The following is a 26,683-nucleotide window of genomic DNA, read 5'->3' as shown; positions in this document are numbered from 1 at the left end:
GGGCGACAGAGCGAGACTCCCTCTTGAAACAAAGAAACAAACAAATAAACAAACAAACAAAAAATTCCTGCAGTTTCTTTTTTTTAATTGAAAATTCAATGCAAGAATATGGTAAGCAACACATATTGGCTTCGAACAGTCCCGAAAGACATACAATGAAAAGAAAAATCTCCAACCCTCTTCGCGGAGACCTTTCGTGCAGAAAAAAAACCTGATGTTTAAACCCCTGCTCCATTTATATTTTTTACACAAACAGGAATCCTCGTGCCCTTTACGTTTTTCATTGAACGCCTAGGCGACTTTCCAAGATATATAACGACCCCATGTTTTCCTCATTCTTTTAAAGAGCTGGATCGATTCCTAAGACAGGATCTCCTTTCATTTGACAGTCCGTGTTTCTCCTTCTTTCGAATCTCCCACTGCATCCTCCGCCCCCGCAGCCGGGGCGGAACCACTCCAGCCTCCCGTCCAAACAGAACCCTACAGGGCCCTGCCTCGATCGGAGGAAAAACGCACAGAAGCACACGCATACTCGATTGTTCGAAAAATGTCGGGAAGTTCGTTGGTTTTCCAGTGACTTTGTTGACCCAGGAGAATCTAGATGCTAGAGCAAAGGAGCGAGGGCTAAGGGCTGGGCCAAGATGGAAAGACTCCCGCTTTGGCTTCCTCGGCACGTGGCCCTGGCAGAGGAAGCACCAGGGACACAGCGGCTGGGGCGGGCAGCCGGTGGCAGTCGCGCGGGCAAGGGTGCAGGTCGTGCTGGGGCCATCTCGCTGGGCCTGCAGTTTGCAGAGATCTCCGGGTCGCCAAGTACCCGCGTGCTCACACGTGCATTTTCTTGATCCCCAGAGTTGAGAGTCATTCTGCCCATTTTGCAAATGGGAAACTGAGGCTTAGAGAGGTGAAGTGAATCCCTCGAGATCGAGATCACACATAGAGGAACTGAATCAGGGGAAGACTGGAACTCTGGGTTGCTTTCACTGGGGTTATACTAGTTATGCCATGGGGCCAGGGTTAGTAGGAGAACCTCACCATTCCGAGAGGGGCCAATGGCAGAACCACTGCCGCATCAGTGGGCCTGCGTGAGGGGCTTGTATCCCGAGCATCCTTCCCCCAAGCCTTGTCGCCGGACGAACGGGAAGGGAGGGGAAGACCGATGGTTACTTCTTCGCCCAAGGTCTTCAGCACGAGTGGGATTGTCATGGAGCTGGTGAAGGGAGCCGTGTGGGGTAGGGACTAGGAGGGAGCAAGCCAGAGGAACAAGCCGCGACACCAGAAAAAAGGACAGAGCGCAAGGCGCCGAGTCTCCTAGGTGGGGGTAGCAAGGAAGACGGCGGGTCTTTCCTAAACCTGGCCAAGCGTCGAGGAACCCAAAACCCCTCGTTCCGGGGCGCACGACTCCGGACAGCGCGGGACGGCGGCGGCGAGAGGGGAAGGGATCTCTCCAATGGGAGGGAATGCGGCAACTGCCAGACGGGCGTCGGATCTGCAGAAGGGTAGGATACACGCGGGCTTAGGGTGCGCTGGACAGGCCAGCAAAGTGAGGACCCGAGGTCGGCCCGAGCCACCTCGTCCCCCGCCTGAGCCCTGAGCCGTAAGGGATCCAGGGTATCAGGTCCCCGGGGGCCGCCCCCTCACCGTCAGAGTCCAGCTTCAGTTACCTGCCGGGCCTGCTCCTTAAAATATGTATGAGGCCCTTACGGGTGAAGTTTCGCGGCCCCTCCCGGAGTGGGGCTCGGGGACTCGGGGTGCGAGCGGAGCTGCGGGGGGAGGAAGCGACGCGAGCTCCCGGGCCGAGGCCTTCTCGACTTTCAGCAGCGCATTTAAGAAAAGGTGGAAATCGGATCTGTCTCGGCTGCGCCCCAGCCCCGCCCGCTCCGACGGCCGGACCGCGCGGCCCAGCGGCTAGCTTTCTGCTGCGCGGTGTCTGGTTCTCGACAGCAGGTGAATGGGCCGGGGCGGGGCGCGCGGAGCGCGGGGGGCGGGGCGCGCGCTATAAAGGGGAGCAGCAGGCCGCGGGGGCCACTCGCAGTCCGCAAGGCCTGCGCTTCCTGCTTTGCGGTCCTGGGCACACCCGGCCCAGGCTGCCCAGCATCCCATGGGTCTGAGGACCAGGTAGGGCGCGGGTGCAGAGACGGCCAGGGAGGCTCAGGGCGACCTAGATGGGCGGGGGAATGCTAGTAGGACGGGGAGGGGTTAATGTGGAGCTATCACACCCTTGTGGCCCGTTGGGCGCTGTGACGTGCTCATTATCTCCGCTGTCCGGGTTCTCACTCACAGTGCCCATCCCTGGCTGCATGGGGAGAGGGGCCCCGAGGCCCTGAGACTCGTTCAGTTATCCACCTGGGGTGGGAATCTTGCTTCCCGATCCATCTGGCTGCGACATCTACAGCTTCAGCAGGCCCTGCCCGGGGAGTCGGGCATATTGAAGGGTTCGTATCCTTGCAGTCGCCCCTCCCGACTCTGCAGGAGCGGGGGTGGGGAAACGATAGATTCCCCGGGCCCCGCTTCCACTGCCTCACCCCCTTCTTTTGCTCGAGCCCAAGACAAGGTGTTAACGGTCTTCAAGTGCAAGGGTTAGATTTGGTGGGAGCATCGGCTAAGCACCACCCCCATTTTATAGGGGCTTCCAGGGTGTCAGATCTGCGGGGGTCGATTGGGAATAACTAGGAGCTAAAAAGGAGAAGGGCGGATTAACGTTTTATTTTAATCTGGTTTTGAGCTGCCGTTGCCGTCTGGGGCGGCCGGGCGGGGCGGAGCTGGGACTGGCAAGGGCAGCCAAAGCAGCAGGGAGGGAGGGGGCGCTCCGGTGCTCAGGATGCTGGGGAAGAAGGAAGAGGCCACCCGAACGCTGACAGCTTGGAGGACCCTAGCCTCTGCCCCCCGGCCCCCTCTGAATGCTCCGGGTGGTGTCCGATCAAAGGACGGTTGAGAAGGATCTAACCCGCGTCCGCGCCACAGCCCCAGCCGGTCCCGCCCCCTCCCGAGGGAGCCACTGTCGCAGTGGGGGGAGGGGGAGATGAGAACGGGTCTGGGGGCGGCTCCCCTGCCCCCCCTCTCAGGACAGACAGCCTTTGTTCCCAGCGGCAGCGGCCCCGGTGGCCAGACACCTGTGAGGCCGCAGAACTGGCCGAGGGTGGGCGTGTGAGGACTTGGAGGCCCCTTGTCCCCATTCCAGCCCTGCGCCCCTGGGTCTGGGTGCGCCCCCTGAGACAGGCCAGCCTTGAGCACCTTTCTGCGGGGAGACTGCGGAGATCCGTCCAGTGGCCCCACGGTGCGTCCCAGCTCCCAACTCCCCTCCCCTCCCCCCTTCCCAGAGTCAGATTTCCAAGCACGCCACGCCACACACACCTCGGCTAGCTCCGGGCTCAGAGGGCGCTGGGGTGGCAGAGCGTCCGGGCGCCTCTCGGCTAGCTGTACCCTAGACCGAGGGCAGGAGGTGGGTATAGAAGGCGGGCGGCAGGACCCCTTGGGGCCAGACCTGGCCGGGTTGGGCAAGCAGGCGGGGCTCCAGGCCTCTCCGCAGTCCCGGACGGGCGTGCCCTGCGCCGCGCACCAACCGGAGCCACATTCAAGGTGAATCATCCCTGGCCCGCCCCTTTCCCCTCCCCGCCTCGCGGCACCTGAGCCAATGGCGCTGCGCGAGGGGCGGGCGGGGCCCGGTGGGGGCGGTAAAACCCTCCTGGAGTCATTCTCCCCTCACTCCGTCGAGCCCCCGCGCCGCTGTGCCGGAGCCGCAGGGCCTCCCTCCAGCCGCGCGGTCCCAGGCGGCCCGCGCCCCCTGTTCTTCCGGCCCTGGGGCCCCGGTACCCCTGTGGCCCTCCCCCTCCTGCCGCGCGGAGTCGGCTCCTCTTCAGGTGGCCCGGCCGGGGCCTTCCCCTGCAGACCTGTCACCCGACACCCAGGAAGCGCGCGGCCGGGTCCCGGCTCCCCTTTGTTCCCCCGCTGGGCTCCGCGCTCGGGCGCCGCCCCCTCTTGCGGGGCAGCGGAGGTTTTGGCCCCGGCCGGGCGCGCTTCATGTTCGGTCCATGCGGCCCTTTCCGAACCCGGGCCCTTTTTGCCTGACTTCTCTGGTGTGGACTCCGCGTGGAGCTGGGAGGCTACGGTGCGCCCGGCCTGGAGCCGGCGCAGGTGAGTGTCTGGGGCGGGGGGGGGGGGTGACGGGCGGAGCCAGAGCCGGGCTCAGGAGAGGAGGCGGAGGCGGGCGCCCGGGGCCGGCCGCACTAGAACCCGTCCCGGGGCGGCTGGCCTTCGGGGACGACGCGGCAGTGCCGACTCGCTCTTCCGCGCCTTCAGGTGGAGGCGCCCACGGGGCGTCTGGGTCCCGGGTCTCTCAGTGGCGTCTGCCCAGCGCTCAGCGCTGTTCCTGGGCGGGGGCGGGGGCGGGGGCGGGGGCGGTCGCAATCCGAGCGCGGCCGGTGTTTGCTAGGTTCCTACCGGAGCGGACCCGAGCGCCTCCCCGCGAGGAGTTTGGCTGGGGTCGGGCCGGCGTTTCGCCTCCCTGGTGGGCCCAGGCGGAAGCGCCAGGCTGGGAAGGGGCTGCGGGGAGCGTCGGGGCCCCGGAGCTGGCTCCTCCAGCGCCTTGTTAGGGCTGCGCGGCAGGTTCGAGGCTGCTTCCGTGGCCCAGAGCCGCCCCGCCCAGTCTCTGGGGGAAAGCGGCTTTCAGACCTCCCGCGCGCCTCCACTTCACGGCCACTCATCCCGGGAACCCGGGCGCACGCGAATGAGACACCGTCCCCGCCCGTGCCTGCCCCATTCCTGTTAATAGTGCTAGCGGCACCTGGGCTCCCACCCCTTCCCCAAGATCGGCGGCTGGACGGCGTGCCTCGGCCGCCTCACCGGTCAGCGCATCCTAGGACTATGGGCAGTGAGGGTGTCACTCGGGGTCAGGGGTCGCCCGATTTCGCGGAGCCCTGCAGGCTGAGCCATTCGTTTGCTCTTCCAGCCCCTGCTCCCCGACACCGACACCGTGTATACTCGCCGGGGGCAGGGGCACTGAGGCCGGCTCAGAGCGATTAGGGCCGAGGGCGGGCGGTGCCCTAATCGACCTCCCCACCCCCACAGGCGAGGTGCGGCGGCACCTCCCAGGTTTGCGCTCTTCTTCACAAAGCTTCTGAGGGCGAAAATCCTGCGAGCCAGGTGGCGGATTCTCGGGCCGGGTCACTCAGCTCTACCGGTGCGCATCACCCTCCGCCTGTCACCCAGTGAGCCCGACCGATGGGCACCGAGTCGGCGGATCTCTGATCCGAGGCCGAGCCTTCGGAGAAATCTGTCCTGGTGGCCTCATCGTGGCCCGAGCCAACGCAAAGGAACCTGCCCCAAGCCCAGCTCTCAGCCTCGACCCCCACATTTCCTGCGCGGTTCTCGGTTCGGACCTGGGCTTGGAGCGGCGCGGCAACCTCCACCACTGCTCGTTTCTTTACCGCTCACGGTCGCCCCTTCATGCTCCTGCGGGGGAGTTAGCGGGACCTCTGGAGTCGGCCTTACGCAAAGAAGAGAAAATTCCAGGATGCCGGCCTCACTTGTGAGGATTTCGTTTATTCGTTTTCTCCTACCGAGGCCCAGTGGCTCTTGGAGTGAGCCCCGCACCCCAGACCCCTGAGTGTTTAATGGGCCTGTGGAGGCCTGGGCTTCGGGGAAAGCAGCTCTGGGCCCCTCTCCTGGCACCCATGGGGACACAGGGCGGCAGGCGCAGCGTCCAGGGTATGCCCATTCAAGGGCCCCAGCAGCCCCTAGCCCCTGGGACCTCAGGGGCATTTGATAGAGACTGGAGGGATCAGGACCAGGCCGGTTGTGGGTGGCCCGGCTGGGACTCTGGACTCTAGATTCGTTGTGTAGAGGTCGAGAGGAGAGCGGGGGGTCGAGGGGTGGGCTATGAGATGTCGAAGGACCCTGGAGTACCCACAGCCCAGAGTCATGCAACACTCACCTCTAAAAATGGAAGGGATTGGGGGCCTGCCCTTTGCATTGGGCACCAGTGCCCAGGGAGGGACACCCTAGGGGAAAGAGTTTTAAGAAGGCCCAGGTAGAGTTCAGGAGAGTGAGGCTGAGAGCAACCGAAGGTGGGAGGGGGCGCTTAGCAGAGACCTTCTAGGATTTGTAGGACCCCCACACCCTGTGAGTCCCTGGCTGCCCAGCCTGGCCTGCGGGTTGCCTCTCTGTTGGTCCTCTTCCATTGCCAGGCACTGACGCCCAGCGGGTGTGGGAGACCCTGTCTTCATCTTCCCACTCCAGAAGCGGATTTCTGTGCCTTTGATCTCAAGGTCAGGGCTGTGTCCTGCAGGGAGGGCAGAAGAGGCAGCTATCCCGACTTGCTCCAAGCCATAGGCCTCTGTTTTCCCTTTTGAGATTCTGAGTGGGGATTCTGCTGCTGATGTTGGAGAGCTCCTTTCACCCCCTTTTCATGAGATCTGGGAGACCTTGCTTTCCTAGGGCCCAAGCCCCAGCCTGCAGCCTGCCTCCACTGGGATAGAGAGGCCCCAGCAGGCGTGGCATCCCCCAGGCACTGCGGCACTTGGGCTTCCTGTCGCATTTGGGTTAGGAGGGGCGAGGCAGGCGCAGGGGAGGAGCCTGACCCAGCAGACTAGAACTGGAAGCTGGAAGGGGATTTGGCTTTGTGAGCTGCTCCCTGTATTCCATCCTATGTCAGTTACAAAGATGAGGAAAACGGACCAGAGAGTTCCACAGAGATGCCACAATTAGAAGGAGCCTAGTGTTTTGCTGCTTTGTTACAGGGCTCTCTCCTCTACCTAGGGTTCCTTTTATTCCTTCCTGGGCTGGGGAGAGCAGAATCCCTGGCTCCATCCTCTCTTCTCCAGCTCTGAGGCCTCTGTGGCTCCTTGGTTGCAAGGTGCTGCGTGTTCCCCTTCCCTAACACCTGCCTCTCTCCATCCCTGGCTGCCCCCAAAAGACGAATGAAGAATTCTTTTTTTTTTTTTTAGACAGAATCTTGCTCTGTTGTTGCCCAGGCTGGAGTGCAATGGCGCAATCTCAGCTCACTGCAACCTCCACCTCTGGGTTCAAGCGATTCTCCTGCCTCAGCTTCCAGCGCTTGCCACCACACCTGGCTAATTTTTGTATTTTTAGTAGAGACGGGGTTTCATCATGCTGGCCAGGCTGGTCACAAACTTCCAACCTCAGGCGATCAACCCATCTCCCAAAGTGCCCTGGGATTACAGGTGTCAGCCACCGTGCCCAGCCAGAAGAAGGAAGAATTCTGCATTCTGTTTAATTATCCTGGGGTGAGACTTCTTGGGAAAGATTTCTCAAAGTAGATCCTTCCTACTCCCATCCCATGCTGAGCTGTCAGGGTGCTATTAAAATGCAGATTTCCAGGTAGGCTCAAGAATCTACATTTCAACAGGCTCCTTGGGTGATGCTTATGGCTACACCCTAAGCAATGTTGATAACTACCCACCCCGTACCCTTTGGTAACCCCCTGCCATCCCCCCTTCCCCTCGCCACCCCAAGGCTGGGAAGTCTGGTCTGTCTTCCTTATAGAGTTCAGAAAACTGTAGTGGGGGAGACTGGGGGAGACTGAGGCAGAAGGCTGAGGAGTGACTTCCCGAGATCACCACCTCATCAAGCTGTATTGTCCTCTGGGGAGGTGGACCGGCTAGAAGAGCAGAGCCCTGTAGTGGGGGTGTGTGGAAACAGGACAAAGAGTCCTTGGGGACAGGAAGGGTGGGGCATTAAGCAGTGTCTAGAGGAGAGCGGATGGCTTTGGCCAAGGTACCCGGATAGAGCTCTGAGTTCTGCGGGAGGTGGTTCCTGAGGGTAGCAGCGCCAAGAGGGCTGCATAGTTTCTGGGCCAGGGCACTTGCTCTGACCCTTCCAGGATGTTTTCTAGCCACCCTGCCTTCTGGGCAACAGCTGACCTGGAGTAGGCTGAGATTCTAGTGACCACTCTGCGGCGGCCCTAGCCTGCCTCCCCTGGGTGCTAGCTCCCCAGAGACCCTCCCTTCCACCCTCTCCCTTCTTCTCGTCCTTCCCCAGGGCCTGTGTCACCAGAGGCAGGGCCTCCACAGCGACTCTCTCTAGACAGCTGCTCTGGCAACCACTGATGCAACCTTCCCAGCCCCTCCCTTGCTCCTGAGCCTCCACTTTCCTCTGCAGTCACTCCAGAGCCAGCCAGGAGCCACTCCCTTGCTAGAGTGCATCCGTGCCTCCGGCTCCCTCTGAGCCACCTCTGTGGCTGCAGGACTTCCCTTCTGCTCTCCTTTCCTGGCCTTTTCCTGCCTTGATCCTAGGCCAGCAGCAGAGATGCGCAGCCTGGGCAGTTCACGGTCTGGCCCAGTCTGGTCTGGTTTGGGACGGGAGTAGGGGTGAGCAGCAGATTTGGTTTGTTCCCCAGGGCTCTGTTCCTGCCACAAGGCAGGCTGGGGGGTGGGGGATAATGGAGACCAAAGCGCCTAGGAGCCTGGGCTGCTGGTGTCTGGGCTCAGAGGCTACGAGAGGCATTTTGGATGTCCTGCTGGTCACTGCCCCTGGGCAGGTTGGGTAGAGAGGAGGCTCTGGCCAGCTGCTTGCCTCTCTGAGCCAGAGTTACTCTGGCAAGGAGATGGATGGTCCTGACCCACTCCTTCCCAGCCTGGAGGGGTAGCCTGGATGATGTGGAGGGATGTAGGCCTTCAGATGGAGACAGGAGACACCTTGGTGTGGTCTTCTCCCTCTACCCTCCGCAAGGCCAGAAGGTCAGCGCCTCTCCCCTACTGTCCCTGTGTCCTTGAAGGTCATCTTGGGCTGATGGGGCATGTGGAGCTTGTGAAAAGGTGGGCGGGGTGGGGGGTGGAGACCGTAGCAGCTGCTGCTGAGGGCCTGCTGGGGAACCCCCAAGGGGGTGGGCAGGCTGGGAGCAGGGAACGGGCATCGTGGGCCACTGGTCTCCGCAGGGTCGGCAGGCCGCAGAATGTGACTCCTGTTCTGTGTATGGCACTGGTAGAATTCACTGTGAACAGTCTCGGTCAGTGAATTACCGAAGGGCCATAAACAGAGCAGAGACAGATCCACGAGGGCCTCTGGAGCACCTTACCCACTTCTGCCTTGAGTGCTCCTAGACGTCAGAAACAGGCTGCTTCCAAGGGTGCGGGCCCATCGTCCAGTGTGTCCCCCGAGAGCCCACACCAGTGCCATCTGCTTGGCCGATTTTGGCACTAGCACATTTTTGCTTGTGTCTCTCCGCTCTGAGCAATCATGTGCAGTGCCAATATGGGAAAAGCAGGACCTGCAGCTGCGTCCGCCTCCCCTCCATCCTTGTGTCGGGGCCCCAGTCTGCTCCTCCTCAAGGCCTCCTCACCGCCTCCCCAGCCCATCTGGCTCAGCTGCTGTGTGAGGGCCCAGCGCTGGTGGGCAGCCAGATCGCCTTACACTGCCTGGGGCCACAGTGGAGCTGGGAGCCCAGCAACCTGAGCTGGGCCAGCAGATGGGGCCGCCCAGGGCAGAGGTGGGGGAGTCTGAAACCATCTGTAGGGCCATCCTGAATGGTGCTGTGGATTGGAAAGGCCCAGCCAGGCTCACAGCGCATACTTGGGGTGAGACCTTGGCTGGCAGCACAGGGCCTGGCCTTCTGCTACAGGTTCTGAAGGGGGCCACCTCCAGGCAGGTGGGGCGCCCTTGAGGTCAGCCTGGATGTTTCGCGGGGGGCGGGAGGGGGGGCTACCATCCCTGGAGCTGGAGCCTGCTGTGGAGTGGGTCATCTCTGAACAGCTCCAAGAGGAGGAGGACACTTAGTGGGGCTCGGAGTTGGAGGGCATGTTTCAGACCTGCCCCTGGAAGGTTCTGAAGCAGAGGCCAATGTTCTCCTTCACACACCACACCCTGGTAATGTAGTTTCCTGGGTCCCTGGATCTGGGCTATGACTAATTGGCCTATGCTGTCCATCTGGGTGTCAGGTGACATTACATATGTAATCCCAACAGTTCCCACCTCAGCCCTGTGGGGCCTGTAATTTTTAAAAATAGTTATCTCATATATGGGGAACCTGAGGCTTTGAGAGGAGAGGAGAGGCTGAAGAGGTTGGTGAGTGGTAGAGCTGGGTCACTGTGGCTCTTCTGCCACCAGCCACACCTTCCATGGAGGCACCCAGGGCCTGGAGTTGTCTCAGCTCTGAATCTACAGGCCTGGGCTCCCAAGGATGCCCCAGATGGCAGAGCCTGAGGCTGGGAGGCCTGGACCTAGTCTGTCAGAGCTGGTGTAAAACCTGGTGGTCAGCTATCAAGCAGGAGGCCAGTGGCTGACTTGGGATACTGACCAGCTGGGAGCTGTCCTTCCCTAGGTCACTGGGCCAGCCCCTGATGGGGCTGCTTCTCCCCAGGGAACCTCAGGCAAGGGCTGGTGGACTTAGCCCAGATCAGTGAGAGTCATTTTAGGTGCCTGAGCCAGGGAGTGCCAGGGTGGGGGATGTGTGCGGTTGAAGCTGGCAGCTGGAGGATGACAGGTCCAATTGACTGAGCAGCAGGAACATGGCGACCAATGCTGCCTGCCTGGGTGCCCTGGGGACTTCCTTGGGTGGGTTGGGCCATTTTTTTTTTCTTGCCAGTTTGCTATCACCAAACAGGGAGGAGCCCCCAATAAATTCCCTCTGGGGTGTGGTCCCTGTGTTTCTCTGTAGAAGCTCTCCAAGCCCCTGCAGAAAAAAGGAGGGGCTTGTTTATTTCAGGATAGAAGGGGACTTCTGTCCTGGTGAGGTGTCCCTATAGCTGGGTCTCCCTTCTGATGGCCCTAGCTCTCCCTCTGCCCCTCAGAACCTGGCTGACCCGTGCCCCACCCTGTCTCTGCTCCAGCTCTCCACCCCGGGTGCTTCCTTAGGGCACCCTGCTACAGGTCCCATGGGATAGGAAAGAAGGGAGTTCCTGGCCTGAGTGAGAATGAGCCCTGGAGGTGGGGTGGGCACAGAGACCCAGCAAGTGGGGTTGGAAGGCCCCTGGCAGTGACCGGTTCTAGAGCTTGTCCCTGGAGCCTCTGAAGTGTCTGGCCAGGGTTCTGCTCCTTCCTGCCTAGCCGGGAAAGCCGGATGACAGAAGCTGCCCTCAGCCCCTGGGTGGTCTGCAGCTGGGCTCTACCCCCTCACACCTGCCCAGGTGGGCGCCTTTGCTGAGCCCGGAGTGCAGGCACTGGTGTGGGGGCATGCCTCCGCCAGGCGTCAGGCCCGGCTGCTCTGGGGCCCTGCTCCAGGAGGACCTCAGCCAAAGCTAATTTCTAGTTCTCCTAATTTACCTAGATCCGGGCCAGGCCTGGGTGGTGAGTTCACCCAAAACTGACTATCCCAGAGAGTGGGGGCCACCGCAGCTGGCCCTTCTCCCCAAAGATCCAATTTCCCACCACCCATGCTGGGGGCACTTAGGATAGGAGAGGGCCCCTCTTCACCTCCCCACCCTGCAGAACAGGTCCTGGATGCCCCCTTGTGTGGTTTCCACAAGGTCTGTGAGATTGGCACAAGGTTCTGTCCATGATCTGTCCAATGGTGTCCAGTGTCAGTCAGGAACGCGGTCCTGCTGCAGCGAAAGCCTTTCTTGCCGGAGTGGGAAGGTCACTGAGAAGCACTTTTTGCTTTGTTTTTCTGTTTGTCAAAAGCATCGGCTTCCCAGGTGCCCGGGTTTAGGGCGTCCCCCGTGTTGAGCATCTTGCTTGGTCTGAGTGTGTGGAGCCGCAGGAGGGGCGGCTCCCTGGAAGGCTCTGTGAGTGGGTTTTCCAGACGCCCAGCCCTCCCCCACCACTCCATTTGCTTATTCAATCCAGGCCATTATCCCAGTCTCTGCCTGGCCTCAGGCGGGTCGAAATGTGATCCGGCCCCATTGATCGCCCGCAGCCCCAGGCTGCCGATGGAGCCCGACTGGTGCGGCCACAGCCGGGTGGGGAGGAGGACAGGACCCCCCCCCACAACACTGGAGGAGGGTGGGAGTGGCCTCCTCACCAAGTCCCAGGTTTGGGGCTCCATGAGATCCAGAGAGTCCAGTGCTGCTGATGTCCCAAAGCAGGCCTGCCCACCCTCAGAGAGGCTTCCAGGGTCGTGCCTCTGCTCAGAGGCCAAACCTTCCCCACCAGGCCTCTCCTTTCGGGGCACAGGTGTCCTCCCCAACACCCAAGTCTAGGCTGCTGGTCGGTTTGGGTGCCACTGAGGTCCTGGACTTGGCCCTGGGGATGGCCTGAATCTGTTTGCATCTTAAGCCATCATCCCATCTCACTCCACCCTAAAGGGCAGGGAGGATGCAAAGGACGGTGGCGGCATCTCGGTGGTACTGCCAAGTCAGCTGCTCCCCTAGCTGGGGCTTATTTGGGAATGAGCCTGCTTATATGGTGGGCTCATACTGCCCAGGAGGCTTGAGGGCAAAGAGTTCCTTCCAGGTTGCAGGGGAGGCATGGGGGTGCAGGGTGGGGCCAGGCAGCCTGCACCCTTACTAAAGACTTGAGATGACTTCAGGGGGCTTCAGCACCCCTTGGGAAAGGACCTGGCCTCATCAGGGGAAGTGGGAACACAGAAGTGTGCTGTCCTTGGGTAAGCGACTGGTGGTCTGGGGAAATGCCACTCCGAGAATCAGATCGCAGCCAGCCCTCAAAGGGTCTGAGTGTGCGTGGGCAGCTGGCTGTGTGCAGTGGGTTCTGTGGTCAGGAGAATGCCCTCTGGATGGGGAGGTATTTGGTTGGTTTTAGCTTGGCCCATTCCTGGGTAGAAGGTCCAGGCCCCATTATTTGTCCACTGCTTTTAGAGAAGAGGCCTTGGCAATGGAATGCTCTTCCTCCCTTGGACTTGCTAGGGAGGAGGAGTGTTTTGTGCAGCACCTCCCCTCTCTCCCTTTGGGGTGGGCAGCCTGTGAGCTTTAGGCTCTGGGGAATGGCTTGGGAGCATCTCCTGGGATTAAATGGGGTGGTCACATGGGCTTAGTAAGTAGCAAAACCCAGCCCACATTAGCCGTCTCTTCCCCAGTGCCCGGGGGCAGGGCTCTCTGGCCTGGCTTGTGCTGGTTCCCAGAGTCCCTGCAGTCAGGTGCTGGGAGTGGAGGTGCCCTCAGGTTCCCCTGGGAGTGGTGACCACAGCTGGGGCCTGGGTTGGATCCTGGTTGCTGCTGTAGGGATGATGTCTGGCCATGCCTGCTCACAGGGACTGCAGGTTACAAACATGAGGGGAAGGGAGAAGAGGGGGCTGAGGAGGGACCGGGACCAGCAGGCAGGGGGACTGTGGGGTTTGGCCTCCACAGCAAGGTGACCCTGCAGGAAGGACCTTGTCACAGCTGTGGGGATGGGTGCTCTGCCCTGGCCCTGCCTGGGCCATCCTAACTGTCTCTGTCTCTTCCTCAGCACAGACCGAGGCCTCCCCAGCTCTCTGGTCCCACAGCTGCTTGCCTCCCCCTGTTTTTGGCAATGGTAGAACTCACACTGGTGAGGTAACGGGATCCGGTGGTTCTAGACTTGCCAACTACGGGGCGAGGGCTCAGCCGGCACCCTGTGAACAGCTGCCTAGGGAAGGGCCGGCCGTGCTGGACCTGCTGCTCCGTGAGGAAGGAGGGGACTCGGGTCCCAGGACTGCTGGGTAGTGGCAGAGGGCAGGTGCAGCTGGAAGTGGCACTCGGTGTTTCCCTGCATCCCCCTGAGGTCACAGGTCCTCAAGTCAGCTGGGAAGCTGTTCTCTGGCCCTCAGGTGGTGCTGCCAAGAGGAGCTGGGGTCCAGCTCTGCTCCAGGCTACGGCCCTTGAGTCTGAATTGGGGAGTGAGGGAGCTGGGGGATGTTTGGTTTCAGGGCTCCGACCTGGCTCCTCTGGGTGGTAAACCTTCTCACCTCCTCCCCCGAAAGGCCTTGTTCAGGGTGGGTTCTGGGGCCCTGAGGGAGGGTCTCCTAACCTTCCACAGGTCACCAAGAGTGCTTCCTTCCTGGGCTGCTGACTGGAAGGATGAGGGCAGGGAGGGCACGCCGTGCATCACGGACATCGGCGGTCCTTCTGAGGCCATGGAGGGCCAGATGGGATGAGCCTCCAGAGATGTGCGGGAGGACAGTGTACAAGTCACTTGTGTAAATGCAGGACTGGCCCCCTGGGGTGCAGGTGGCCCATGGGCTGGACCTCTGTGCCTCCTGCTCTCCGCTTCATGGATGGGCTCCTGATGCCTCAGAGCCTGTGACAAAACCTCCACTCACCTTCCCAGAGCCTGTGTTTGCAGTGGGAGCTCCCCTGAGCCCGGCCACGAGGTGATGGGACCGGGCTCTGGGGTCGGAATGAGTGGCAGTTCCCAGAGAGTTGGGCTTGGTGGGCAGAACTGCTGGGGAAGCCTGGTCCTGGAGCCTTTCCTGTGCCTGCAGGTGGCTCAGGAGCCAGCGTGAGAGCTGCACGTGTGGTTGAGAGGGTGTGGGTGCAGGTGCAAGTGTGTGTGTGAGTGTGACCTGACCTGCGGTGAATGGTGCAAACGCAAATGTGAAGGCCTGTCCCCTGCTCCCCAGCCCTCGGCCTGCCAGCCTTCCTTCTCTGGTGCTCCCCATCCCCCAAACCCCTCCTATCAGCCCCCATCAGCCCTCCTTTCCCCTCACCTGCCCTCAGAGGGTCATGTGTGGTTCCATGACCCACCAGCCCCTGTGACGGGACAGGGCGGGCAGACGTCCGTCTGGTGGCTCCAGGCTTGACTGGCTCAACACACTCACTGCGCTCTTTTGGGAAGACACAGGCCGAGTAGGGAAGGTCTGAGCCCGCAGCTGTTGAGACAGAAAGAGAAGGGAACTGTCCTCCCGCAGGCTGCACCATGCATGTTATATGCTGTGGGCACGCGTGGACGCTGTGTAAACAGGCTGGCTGTGCAGGGCATGAAGAAGGCTGCCCTAAGCCAGGGCCACACAGCACCTGCTGGGACACGGGGAGGGGTGGGGAGTCCTGGAAGATGAGTGACCCTCAGGGAGAGGAGGAGACTCCTGTTGGAGAGCACATAGATTTCCTGGGGTCCATGCCGGGCTGGAAGGCTGGCCATCTTAAGGCTGCATTTGTTCCCGAACCTACGGACCCTGGGAGCCACACAGGCAGAGGGGGTGTGATCAGATGTGTGTTCTGGCAGGATGGCTCTTGCGGCTGTGTGCAGCATGAAAGGAGGGGTTGGACTCCGCCATTAGGTCCGCGATGGCAGAGGCAGCAGGCGCCATGGGAGAAGGACCTTGGATACATGGCCAGGAAGGTGAGTGGGGGTCTGCTGGAGTCCAGGGCCTGAAATGGCTCTGCTCTCTGTTCTTAAGCTTGTAAATAACAAAACCAGGAGATGTGGGCTGAACGGCTTAGTGTGGTGATCCACAGCAGTGTAATCGCGGTGCCCAAGTGCCACTGATAAGTGCTAAGCATGGAGGAAAGGTCAGTGATTAGAATGCGTTTTACAGTCGAAGCTGGCGTGGAGGAGCCCTGCGTCATCGTCGTCCCCCCACCCACATAGCCTCATTGGGCTGGTGCAGCTGCTGGCGCTCCATGCTGGCAGGAATAGAATTATTATGTGGCCTCAGCAGGGTGGGCGCTGAAGAAGAAATCGGGGGCTTTGGGCAGATTGAGTCATAGTAAAGCTACTGATCTTTGAGCACGGACTGTGCTACATTTTCATGATTTCAGCGAATCCTCACAACCACGGGCAGAGCACAGATGAGCAAACAGGATCAGGACAATGAAGTCTTCAGCCAAGGTGACTGGTGGAGCAGGGAACTCGGGCCCTGGCAGCTGCTCCCAGAGGCTGCAGGCCCCGTGCTACACAGCCAGGGGAGGGGCTGCACTGTGGCCAGTGGACCCTGACCTTCTCCCTGGTGTGCCTTTAGCCCCTGCAGAGACTTCTGCCTTTCCCTAGGAGACATGGTTGCTGGGGGTGGCAGAGCTAGAAGCAGGGTGGTGGGAAGGCAGGACTGACCAATGGGATGGCCCCCACGGAATGGAATGTCCCAGCTGCCATCACCACTGCCGCCTCCCCATCTCTGTCCTGCCCTGCTCCACTGACCGTCCTCTGAGCTAATCTGACCACAGTATCCCCACCCTCTTGGGATAAGCCCAAGCGCCTTACCTGGTTTATGGGGCCTGGTATGACCCAGCCTTGCCATGCAAACTACCCTCCCGCTCCCCCCCCACACCTGTCTTCCTGCTCGCCAGGAAGAAATTATTTCACCTTCCTCATGAGCCTGCCCTCTCTGCCAGCTCCTCCTCCCTTTGAAGCTGGTCAGGCAGCATCTCTCAAATGCCCTGTGCACACCTTCCCAGGCTGCCGGTGCCAGAACCACAGGGCTAGGGGTGAGGGTTGATGTTAGTGGGCCAGCTTCACCCATCAACTGGAGGCTCTTTGAGGCCAGGCTGCATCTCACTCACACTTTCATGCCCAGGGCTGGCCTCGGCCTGGTATGGTGCCAGCCTGGTATGGCAGAGAGGCGGTGGAATTCCACAGACCTGGGTGACGCATTCTGACTTCCACACTCTGCGTAACCTCTGACCTCAAGCACCTCCGAAAGTCTGGTTGCCCCCCAGAGTCTCAGTTCCCGCAGTGGAAGGGACGCTCGTGCATGGGTAGCCCATGGGCCCCCTGAGGTCATAGGAAGGGCTGCCTGGCTCTGACCAGGGCGCACAGATGGCTCCACAAGGCAGCTCTTCCAGGTCAGGCAGCTGGAGCCTGGGCACCTTTTGGAGCACAGAGTAAGTGTGCGCAAAGTACCATCAAAACCACACGTGAGAGTCTCCCACAAAGACCAGCTTTCCAGCAGAAAGAAAATGGCTGCATTAAGACTACATATATATATATATTTTTTAGCAGCATCTAGCATCCAACATTCCTGCAGGGGAAGAGGCAGGCTGTTAGGGCTGAACTCATCTGATCTTTTTTTCTTTTTCGTTTTCTTTCTGAGACAGAATGTTGCTCTGTTGCCCAGGCTGGAGTGTGGTGGCATGATCTTGACTCACTGCAAACTCTACCTCCTGGGTTCAAACCTCCCATTCTCCTGCCTTAGCCTCCCAAGTAGCTGGGATTATAGGCGCCTGCCACCAGGCCTGGCTAAGTTTTGTATTTTTAGTAGAGATGGGATTTTGCCATGTTGGCCAGGCTAGTCTCGAATTCATGGCCTCAAATAATCCTCCCGCCTTGGCCTCCCAAAGTGCTGGCATTACAGGTGTGAGCCACTGTGCCTGGCCCCCACCAATATTCTTGTTAAACACTAACAGCAAAGGGCCGGGCTTCCTGCAGGAGGCATGGCACCCAATGTTGATGGGCCTGTCCTCCTGGTACAACACAGCTCAACGAAGGTGCTGGGCTGGGCACAGTTACAAGCCCCACTGGGCAGTGTGGATGGGGCAGGTGTGCGTGGTACAGACAGGAAGAGGTGCTGGGGCTGGGGAAAGGTGTGGCCTCCAGGGCTGGGGTGGTGCATGGGCTCTGAGTGGAGGGAGCACCTACATTGAGCCTGAGTGGAGAGAGAAGGGGGAAACAGCAGGCCCCAGGGGGAGGAGTACGGGGCAAAGCATGGTGCCTGGAAGGACAGGCTGCAGCCAAGTTACGGCAGCAGATTCCCAGAGGACAATCATGAGAGATGAAGGTTGTGAAGGCCTTGACGTTGCCCCTCAGTCTGGGCTCAGTTTGGAGGGCACCGGTGCTGTGGTGTGAGCTGGACCAGACCAGGGCGGTCTGGCTACCCAGGGCCATTCCGTGGCTTACTCGCTGTATTGCTGTGCACTGGAAGACATTTCAAAACACGTAAGACCCAGGATTTTTGGTTTTCATTGGGGGCCACTCAGGAAATCCAGTTCACTCCATTTCTGGAAACAACTCACCCATCTCCAGCAAAATGGAAACTGGAGATTTTAGCTATGAAAGATTTGGGTGGGAATGTGAGGCTATTTTCAAGTAGTTGATGGAATTCTAGTTCTTGGTGACTTAAGAGAGCAGAAGCAGGGGCAGTGGCAGACCCCAGACAGGCACGTTCTGTACGTCACACACAGCTTCCGCCTGCGCCACTGAGGGCCTGGGGTCTGAACCCTCCATCTCTGGAGATGGCCAGGCAAAGGTGCTGGGGTGGGATGCCAGCCTCAGGTGGGGACCAGATCAGATGCCCTGTCAGCATGACAATCCTGTTTATGTCGAGGCTGGTTCCTCACCCAAGTTGGGGCGTCTCACAACTCCCTAAATTTCCCAGCCATAATCTAGGCATTTAAAAATGTATACAGTTGGGAGGCTGAGGCAGGTGGATCACAAAGTCAGCAGTTCGAGACCAGCCTGGCCAATATGGTGAAACCCCATCTCTACTAAAAATACAAAAATTAGCTGGGCATGGTGGTGCATGCCCGCACTCCCAGCTACTCAGGAGGCTGAGGCAGAAGAATCACTGGAACCCGCGAGGTGGAGCTTGGAGTGAGCCGAGATCTCATGCTGCACTCCAGCCTGGGCGATAAAGCGAGACTTCATCTTAAAAGAAAAAGTGCGGTGGCTCAAGCCTGTAATCCCAGCACTTTGAGAGGCCGAGACGGGAGGATCGCGAGGTCAGGAGATTGAGACCATCCTGGCTAACACAGTGAAACCCCGTCTCTACTAAAAAAATACAAAAAACTAGCCGGGCGAGGTGGTGGGTGCCTGTAGTCCCAGCTACTTGGGAGGCTGAGGCAGGAGAATGGCGTAAACCCGGGAGGCGGAGCTTGCAGTGAGCTGAGATCCGGCCACTGCACTCCAGCCTGGGAGACAGAGCGAGACTCCGTCTCAACAACAGCAACAACAACAAAAAAGTATAAATGCTGTGATGAGAAAACTGAACATGAAGAGTTTTGCATTCACAGTGGATGTGTCTTTTCTCAAAGAGCAGAAGCTGAAAAGTCAGTCCCTGTAGTGGGAGGTGGGCAAGTCCTGCAGAGAGGGTTCTCCAAGCTCTGCTACACGTGTTGGCCCAGGCATGACCCCAACCTTCTAGGGATTGAGGCCTCTCATTGCACTGGCTTCACTGGGGTTTCCTGGGGTGAGAAGCCTGCCGGAAAAGGAGGCAGCAGGCCTTGGAGTGGCAGAGAAGGCTCCATCATAAGATGCTAAAACCGCCAGTTTCAACTTTTCCTGGAGATGGACGAGTTGTTTCCAATAATGGAGTGAACTGGATTTCCTGAACAAGCCTCCCATTGAAGAGGAAGCACAGCGCCCACTGGAGCTTGTCAGGGGAGGTGAGCCACAGGCAGAGGTGCCCATCCCCCATATCCTTGGGGCAGGGTGGGGATCATACTTTTATGAAAACGGATTTGTGTCTCTTAGGGTTGGGTGGAAATGGAACCTTTCATTGTCACCGACTAACTGAGGTGTCTTCTGTTCATGGAACCAAAGGCATCCGGTATCTTGATTTGGTGGATCTGGACACAACATGGTTTTATTTTCTGTGGTCACTGCCTTGACCTTGTTTGACCTTGTTCTGTTGACTTTCCCTTCTAGCTCCTTTTTTTTTTTGTTTTTTGGGATGGAGTCTCACTCTGTCGCCCAGGCTGGAGTGCAGTGGCATGATCTCAGCTCACTACAACCTCTGCCTCCCAGGTTCAAATGATTCTCCTGTCTCAGCTTCCTGAGTAGTGATCCGCCTGCCTTGGCCTCCCAAAGTGCTAGGATTACAGGCGTCAGCCACTGTGCCCGGCCCCTTCTAGTTCCTTAATGACATTTTGGGTGAATTCTGTATCTCTGGAAGCCTCATTCAGCCCATCACTTTCAAGCTTCAGTCTCAAACTTGAGTTCAAGTACATTTGCTGCCCTTTTCCTGAGGGGAGGCAGGAGCTGGGTGTTGGGAATGTGGTGTGCCTGGTAGACACTTCCCTTCTCTGCTCATGGTCCAGGTCCTCCAGAAGCAGCGCATGGGGGTGTGTGTGGGGGGTAGAGGGGTTGGCAAGAAGGGAGGATGGGAAAGGGAAGGCAGAAATCCTTAAGCACTTTCCCCAGACCCGTGACCCTAATAGCTCCACTCATCTCTGCAGATCTCAGACTGCCCAACGTGGGGACCATTGGGGTGGTGGCCAGGGGCAGCTGGGCCCGTTGTATCCTTGTGCTCCTTTGGTTGGCGGTTCTCTTGAGAATGTGGAGTTCCAATATGGGGGATAACTCTGTCCACAGTTGTGGCTCTGATCACCCATCCCAGGAAATGGAAAAAGTTGCACACCATTCCTTGCTCAAGCAGCCATTTCAGATGGCCAGTTCACCATACCCGTCTCCCCTCCATCCTTTCCTTAATGCTCTGTAAATAAACACTGAAATGCCACATGAGTTTGGCCCCTCTCAGAAAACTTTCAAAATTGAAATTGAGGTGTTAAGGTCTAAGAAAATAAAGCTATTTCTTTGGCTATAAAAATGTTGTGAAAGATGCTGAATATAAAATAACTTGGCGTTCTCTTAAAAACTTAAAAAAGGCCGGGCGCGGTGGCTCAAGCCTGTAATCCCAGCACTTTGGGAGGCCGAGACGGGCGGATCACGAGGTCAGGAGATCGAGACCATCCTGGCTAACACGGTGAAACCCCGTCTCTACTAAAAATACAAAAAAACTAGCCGGGCGAGGTGGCGGGCGCCTGTAGTCCCAGCTACTCCGGAGGCTGAGGCAGGAGAATGGCGTGGACCCGGGAGGCGGAGCTTGCAGTGAGCTGAGATCCGGCCACTGCACTCCAGCCCGGGCAACAGAGCAAGACTCCGCCTCAAAAAAAAAAAAAAAAAAAAAAAAAAAAAACTTAAAAAAAGAGTACTTAGTGCTTTGTTCCTTTGAGTAATTGTGTCTTGTTCCCTTTCTAGTAATTCGAACCTCTTAGCCAAGACCAGAGCTAAATGGGCACCTTCACCACACCACCGACGTTGACCCCAGGCGGACAGATGTGACCTGCTCCCGTTGCTCTTTGAATCCTCATTTCTATTTGCTTTTCAACTTTATTGTATATATCTTTTTATTTTTTTTTGAGACAGAGTCTGGCTTTGTCACCCAGGCTGGAGTACAGTGGAGTGATCTCGGCTCACTGCAAGCTCCGCCTCCCGAGTTCACGCCATTCTCCTGCCTCAGCCTCCCAAATAGCTGGGACTACAGGCGCCGGCCACCTCGCCCGGCTAATTTTTTTTGTATTTTTAGTAGAGACGGGGTTTCACCGTGTTAGCCAGGATGGTCTCGATCTCCTGACCTTGTGATCTGCCCGCCTCGGCCTCTCAAAGTGCTGGGATTACAGGCGTGAGCCACCGCGCCCGGCCTTATTGAATATATCTTTTATGTAACTTACTTAAAGTTATTTTGTAGGGAAATGTGTAAAAAAAACCCTGCTTTTTGGAATCATGAAAATATTTCAAAGTTAGATTATGGTGATGGTTGTCCAACTTTGTAAATATACTAAAATCGTTCAATGGTACACTCTAAACAGTTGGACTTAATGGTATGTAAATTATCTCAATAAAACGATTTTTAAAAATTCTTGAGGCTACTGGGGATGCTGGGAGGCGGGGACGGCACACAGCTACCCAAATGACTCCTAATTTACTAAGGCAGGCCTCCACAGACCTAGACAGGCAGTGCGGCCCGTGGGAAGCCGAGGATGCCCGCGCCGTCATTACCCGGCTGCAGCACCCTGGGCCATAAAGGCGGCCACTGGCACTCGGGGGTCGCACTTCCCAGCCCGCTTCCCCGAGAGCGGCCCCCGCCTGCCGTCTGGACCAGGCAGTCCGGATGTCCTGCCATCGCTGATTGGGCTGCAGGCGGACACGTGGTCTCAGCCGGCCAATCGGGTGCGTTCCCCGACGGCGGCTCTGGGTTCCGGATGCGCGCTGGCTCTGAGAGACCTGGCCCTGCGCTCGCGTGCACCAGGGCCGGCCTTCGCACCGGCGAACTGCGGGTTTCCGCGCTCACAATCGAGCAGGTGTGGAGCCCCGGTAGGCCCCAGGCGCTTCCCTGCATCGAGGCGTTCAGGCTGGGCTGGAGGACAGGGCAGAGTCCCAGTGGCCCGCATTGGCTGAGTCCTGCTGGAGGAGTGGGCGTCGGCATGGACGGGAAGACCACGGGCCAGGGACTCTCAGCTCGGCCGTGCCCCGCAGCCCCGCGCGAACGCCCTGCACCCAAGGACCTCAGCCGGGCCCGCGAAGTGTTCATCGTCCTTCTCGTTTGACCGCTGTTTTGGACAGATGAGTACCCAGAGGGCCAGGGTAGAGAATCCTATTATGTGATAAGTTACCCCGAACTTTGGCTAACTTAAAAAACACTAGTTTCTTTAAAAAAAAAAAAAAAGAAAAGAAAAGAAAAAAAGGGTCTATCTTCATGGTTGTTTTCTGCAACTATTTTGGTAAATACCAGAATTATACATTAATTTATTTGGTGTAAACGTTGCTCTTGCTCTGTATAGAAATAGCCCTGGTAAAGAAAATACCTAAATTCTAAATTTAAAATTTCAGGTTTTGAGAATCTGGATGGTAAACCCAGGCAGGAGCTGCTGAGTAGGAAAGGGAGCAGAGTGCATTTGGGGGATGAGCCAGCCATGTGGCCCGGGGTTTCAACTTTCATAGCCCAAATGTGGAGTGACTAACTTCCCTTGCAGATTGAAGTCCATTATGGGAGGGCCAAGCTTTGGCTTGGTTTCCTGATCACCCAGGGGTTTTTGAGTTCTCCCACTCTCATTGGGCCCTGGGGTCTTTAAAGAAGACAACACGATGCAACTGTTAGTGACCAAGAATATGTTCAGCATCAACATTTCACTATCCTTCACCCCTGGCAGGGTATCACATAACCAGATTTTTCTTAAGAATAGAATCAATGTTATTTTTACATAAAATTATTTAACTTTGGATTTTTGCAGAAATTAATATATATATGTATTATTATTATTATTATTTTTGTAGAGACTGGTGTCACTGTGTCACCCAGGCTGGTCTTGAACTCCTGGCCCTAAAGCTGCCGTGGTCTCCCAAAGTCCTGGGATTACAGGCGGGAGCCACTGTGCTGGCCAGACTTTTTTGAGCAATGAAAATGTGTGGGAATAGATGTTTTGGGTTCTCTGAATTTTCTGATTAAACAACCACTGGAAAACTAGGTTCACTCATCCTATGAGATGTACTGAGGCTCTGCTGTGTGGAAGCGCGCGTGGTGTGTGTGTGTGGTAAAAAGGTCCAGCCACGGGAGGCTGTTCCAGGTCTAGCAAGCTCAGGACACACGTGGAGGTTACTTTATTTTTTTTTTTTTATTTTTATTTTTTTTGAGACAGAGTCTCGCTGTCACCCAGGCTGGAGTACAGTGGCCGGATCTCAGCTCACTGCAAGCTCCGCCTCCTGGGTTCACGCCATTCTCCTGCCTCAGCCTCCCGAGTAGCTGGGACTACAGGCGCCGGCCACCACGCCCGGCTAGTTTTTGTATTTTTTAGTAGAGACGGGGTTTCACCGTGTTAGCCAGGATGGTCTCGATCTCCTGACCTCGTGATCCGCCCGTCTCAGCCTCCCAAAGTGCTGGGATTACAGGCTTGAGCCACCGCGCCCGGTGGAGGTTACTTTATAATCCTGATGTGTAGTTTTGTCGTCTGAGTGGTTGGCACAGAGAGCAGAGCTGGAACAGACAGACACATCAGGGCTTGATTCCAGCCCTCTAGTTTTAGTTCTTGGGGAAGATGCCGAGTCTCAGTTTCCACCCCCATAAAATGGAGTCTCTCCTTACCAGATTGTGAAGAGGATTAGAAATAAGGGTGTAAGGTGTTGTGCACAGTAAAATGCTAGTAGCTATTTAGTAATTGATAGCGGTAACTTATTATTTTTTGGAGACAGAGTCTTGCCCTGTAACCCAGGCTGGAGTGCAGTGGCATGACCATGGCAGCCTCAACCTCTTAGGGGCCAGTGAACCTCCCACCTCAGCCTCCTGAGTAGCCGGGACTATACGCATGGACCACAAATCAGGCTGATTTTTGTATTTTTTGTAGAGATGGGGTTTCACCATGTTGCCCAGGCTGGTCTCAAACTTCTGGATTCAAGCGATCCACCTGCCTTGGCCTCCTAAAGTGTATTAAGTTTCTTAAAGGGTAGATAAATTCAGAAGTTTCAGTTGAGACCCAGTAAACTTAAATTTCTCTAACAATTTTATTTGCCAAGTGCATTAAATTTTGGGGGAACTTCCCAAATATTAATTAAGCTACTTAAAAAATAACTGAATGCTCTTATACCCTCCACTTTCATCCATTCCAGGTCACAAGAAAAGTGTTTCATCGGGGCCGGGTGTGGTGGCTCACGCCTGTAATCCCACACTTTGGGAGGCCGAGGCGGGTGGATCACTCGAGGTCAGGAGTTCAAGACCAGCCTGGCCAACAGGTTGAAACCCCATGTCTATTATAAATACAAAAAAATTAGCTGGGTGTGGTGGGTGCCTGTAATCCCAGCTACTAGGGAGGCTGAGGCAGGAGAATTGCTTGAACTCGGGAGGCGGAGGTTGCAGTGAACCGAGATCACGCCACTGCACTCCAGCCTGGGTGACAGAGTGATGAGGCTCCATCTCAGAAAAAAAAAAAAAGCTTATCATCAAGTCATGTTTTTCTAGGCAGATTCTGGCACCAGCCAGCCTGCCTGCCCAAGTTTGTATCTTAGCTCTGCCTCTTACCAGCAATGTGAACTGGGCTCAGTTGTTTAACTTAACCTCTCTGAATTTCAGTTTGCTCATCTATAAAACGGGGATAATAGTATTTTGTAAAGGTTAAATAAGTTAATATATAGGTAAATCTTTTAATACAGTACAAGGCCTATTGTAAGGGCTAAGTGTTCACTGTTATCACTGCTGCCATACACTGTGTAGACAGACCATAGTTCTCAGAAGCAAGCTAGCAAAGCTTGAGCCCTGGGCAGGGCTCAGGGCCCAGGCCTATTCCTGCCTCCCAAGGAGGCTCTAGGTTCTCAGGGGACCTTGGTTCCCCTCTGCAGATGACTGGTATCCCTTCTTCCTCCTTTCCCCGCTATACACTCCAGGCCACCAATACTCAACAAATGTTTGGTAGCAGCCCAGTGGTTTTCAGGAGGGAGGAATTCAAATTCAGAGGGGCTTGGGGACTAAGAGGAAAGCCACGCTGAAAGCGATTTCAGTCGGAGCCCAGTCGCAGAGCCCCGCCTCCCCTCTCTATTGTGCCTGTTCCTCCATGCTGCCGCCAGCATCCTGAGTGATCTCCAAGAGCTGCCTCCGGGAGTAAACAGCAGAGACTGGGTAGGAGTGCAGGGATGGGGCATCTGAAGCCCCAGTTGTGATGACGAGGTGCCGCCAGCCCGCTGAGGTGGAGTGAGAGGGAAAACACGGGCTCTACTCCCTCACCCCACGTAGCTTCTGCTCCAAATAATGAAGCTCCAGTTTCCTCCCTGATGAGTTTTGGTGCTGACACCAAAAGGAAACACCATGAAGCTGGTACGACTCTGCCATGCCCAGAGCTCAAGCTTCGGAGGCATTACTGAGAGTGGGAGAGAGCCTTGCTTGGGCCTGAGTGAGGCCCAGGGCGAGGAACCCCTCCTCTGCTCTGCCCTTCCGATTCTCCTCAGCTAATTTGTTCAAGTTCGCATAATGCCAGTAGTCACCTGTATCACCAGTGGGCCTTCTCAGATGCAAGACTTAAAGCCAGTAATTCTTAGACCAGTCTCCTGGTTTCTGTGAGCACCAGATCCTTGTGTGAAGCCTAGATGATAAACTACTTAACAGAGGACCTTTGAGGGGCTCAAACGTGGTAACAGAGCTCATTCTGCACTAGTGCTCTGTCCAGATGGCGCCTCATCACCTTGGACTGCAGCGCTTGGTTTATGTAGAGGTATCCTGCTCTCTCCTTGTGTCTCACAGGCGATTACCACGCTTCATTCACGTGGCACATGACAGGCATTCACGGAGTTAAACGCAACTGACCCTCAGGTCAGGTCTGGTCTACAGATGTGTTTTATTTTGCCTGCAGAGATGTAAATTTTTTGTTGCAATCACATTTCATACAAAAATCTGGATTCCCCAGATTCTCTGGACAATTTTGAAGATGGGGCATTAGGGTCCTCCCTGGTCCCTGTAGACAGTGGAGTTAGCAGCTCCTGTTGGTGACTTAGGCAGGAGTGGAAGGGAAGGTCTCCATCGGCCCCACCAAAACCAGTTGTCAATACATGCCTGTGGCAAAGGCAGCATCTGAGGCTTGCCAGGCAAACAGCAGCTAGAAGGCACCTCTGGAGAGGCCCTTGGTCAGCAGGGATTCTAGACAACCCAGCTAGTTCATGGTAGTCAATAGCACGGATGTGTGGTTGATTAGGCTGCATTCAATCCTTTTTCTAGTCCATTCTCTCTGGTGAAAAACAGGCGAGGGTATGCCATTTGTGCAAGAAGAGGGGGGAAAGGTAGGCAGTTGGCTTCACCGAACCATTATCAGACATCAAGGAAAAGGCCTCTTGGCCTTCCCATCCAAGCATTCTAATCATGATCACCAGGAAAGCGGCCAAGACACCCAATATAAAGAAAGGGGTGGTGGGGGTGGCAGCAGGTCATGCCAGGCTGAGGCTAGGGTATGCACAAGGGTGGAGGTGCAGGCCACTGGGGTCTAGGAAGGTCCTAAGGATGGGGCAGGAGGACAGCTGGAGAGATGACAGATGCCACGTTAAGAGAGTAAGCCGTGTGAGAAACCAGGGAGTGAGGATGCAGGGGAACAATTCATGGCTTGAGGCTTGTGCTTGGAGAAAGACAGTTCACTTTAATAGTGATTCCCAAGATGGAGAGGCACCATCACTTACCCTCATTTTTTTTTTTTTTTGAGAT

Source organism: Piliocolobus tephrosceles, chromosome 8, assembly GCF_002776525.5.
Source record: "Piliocolobus tephrosceles isolate RC106 chromosome 8, ASM277652v3, whole genome shotgun sequence".
Classification (NCBI taxonomy): domain Eukaryota; kingdom Metazoa; phylum Chordata; class Mammalia; order Primates; family Cercopithecidae; genus Piliocolobus; species Piliocolobus tephrosceles.
This window is presented reverse-complemented; position numbering follows the sequence as displayed.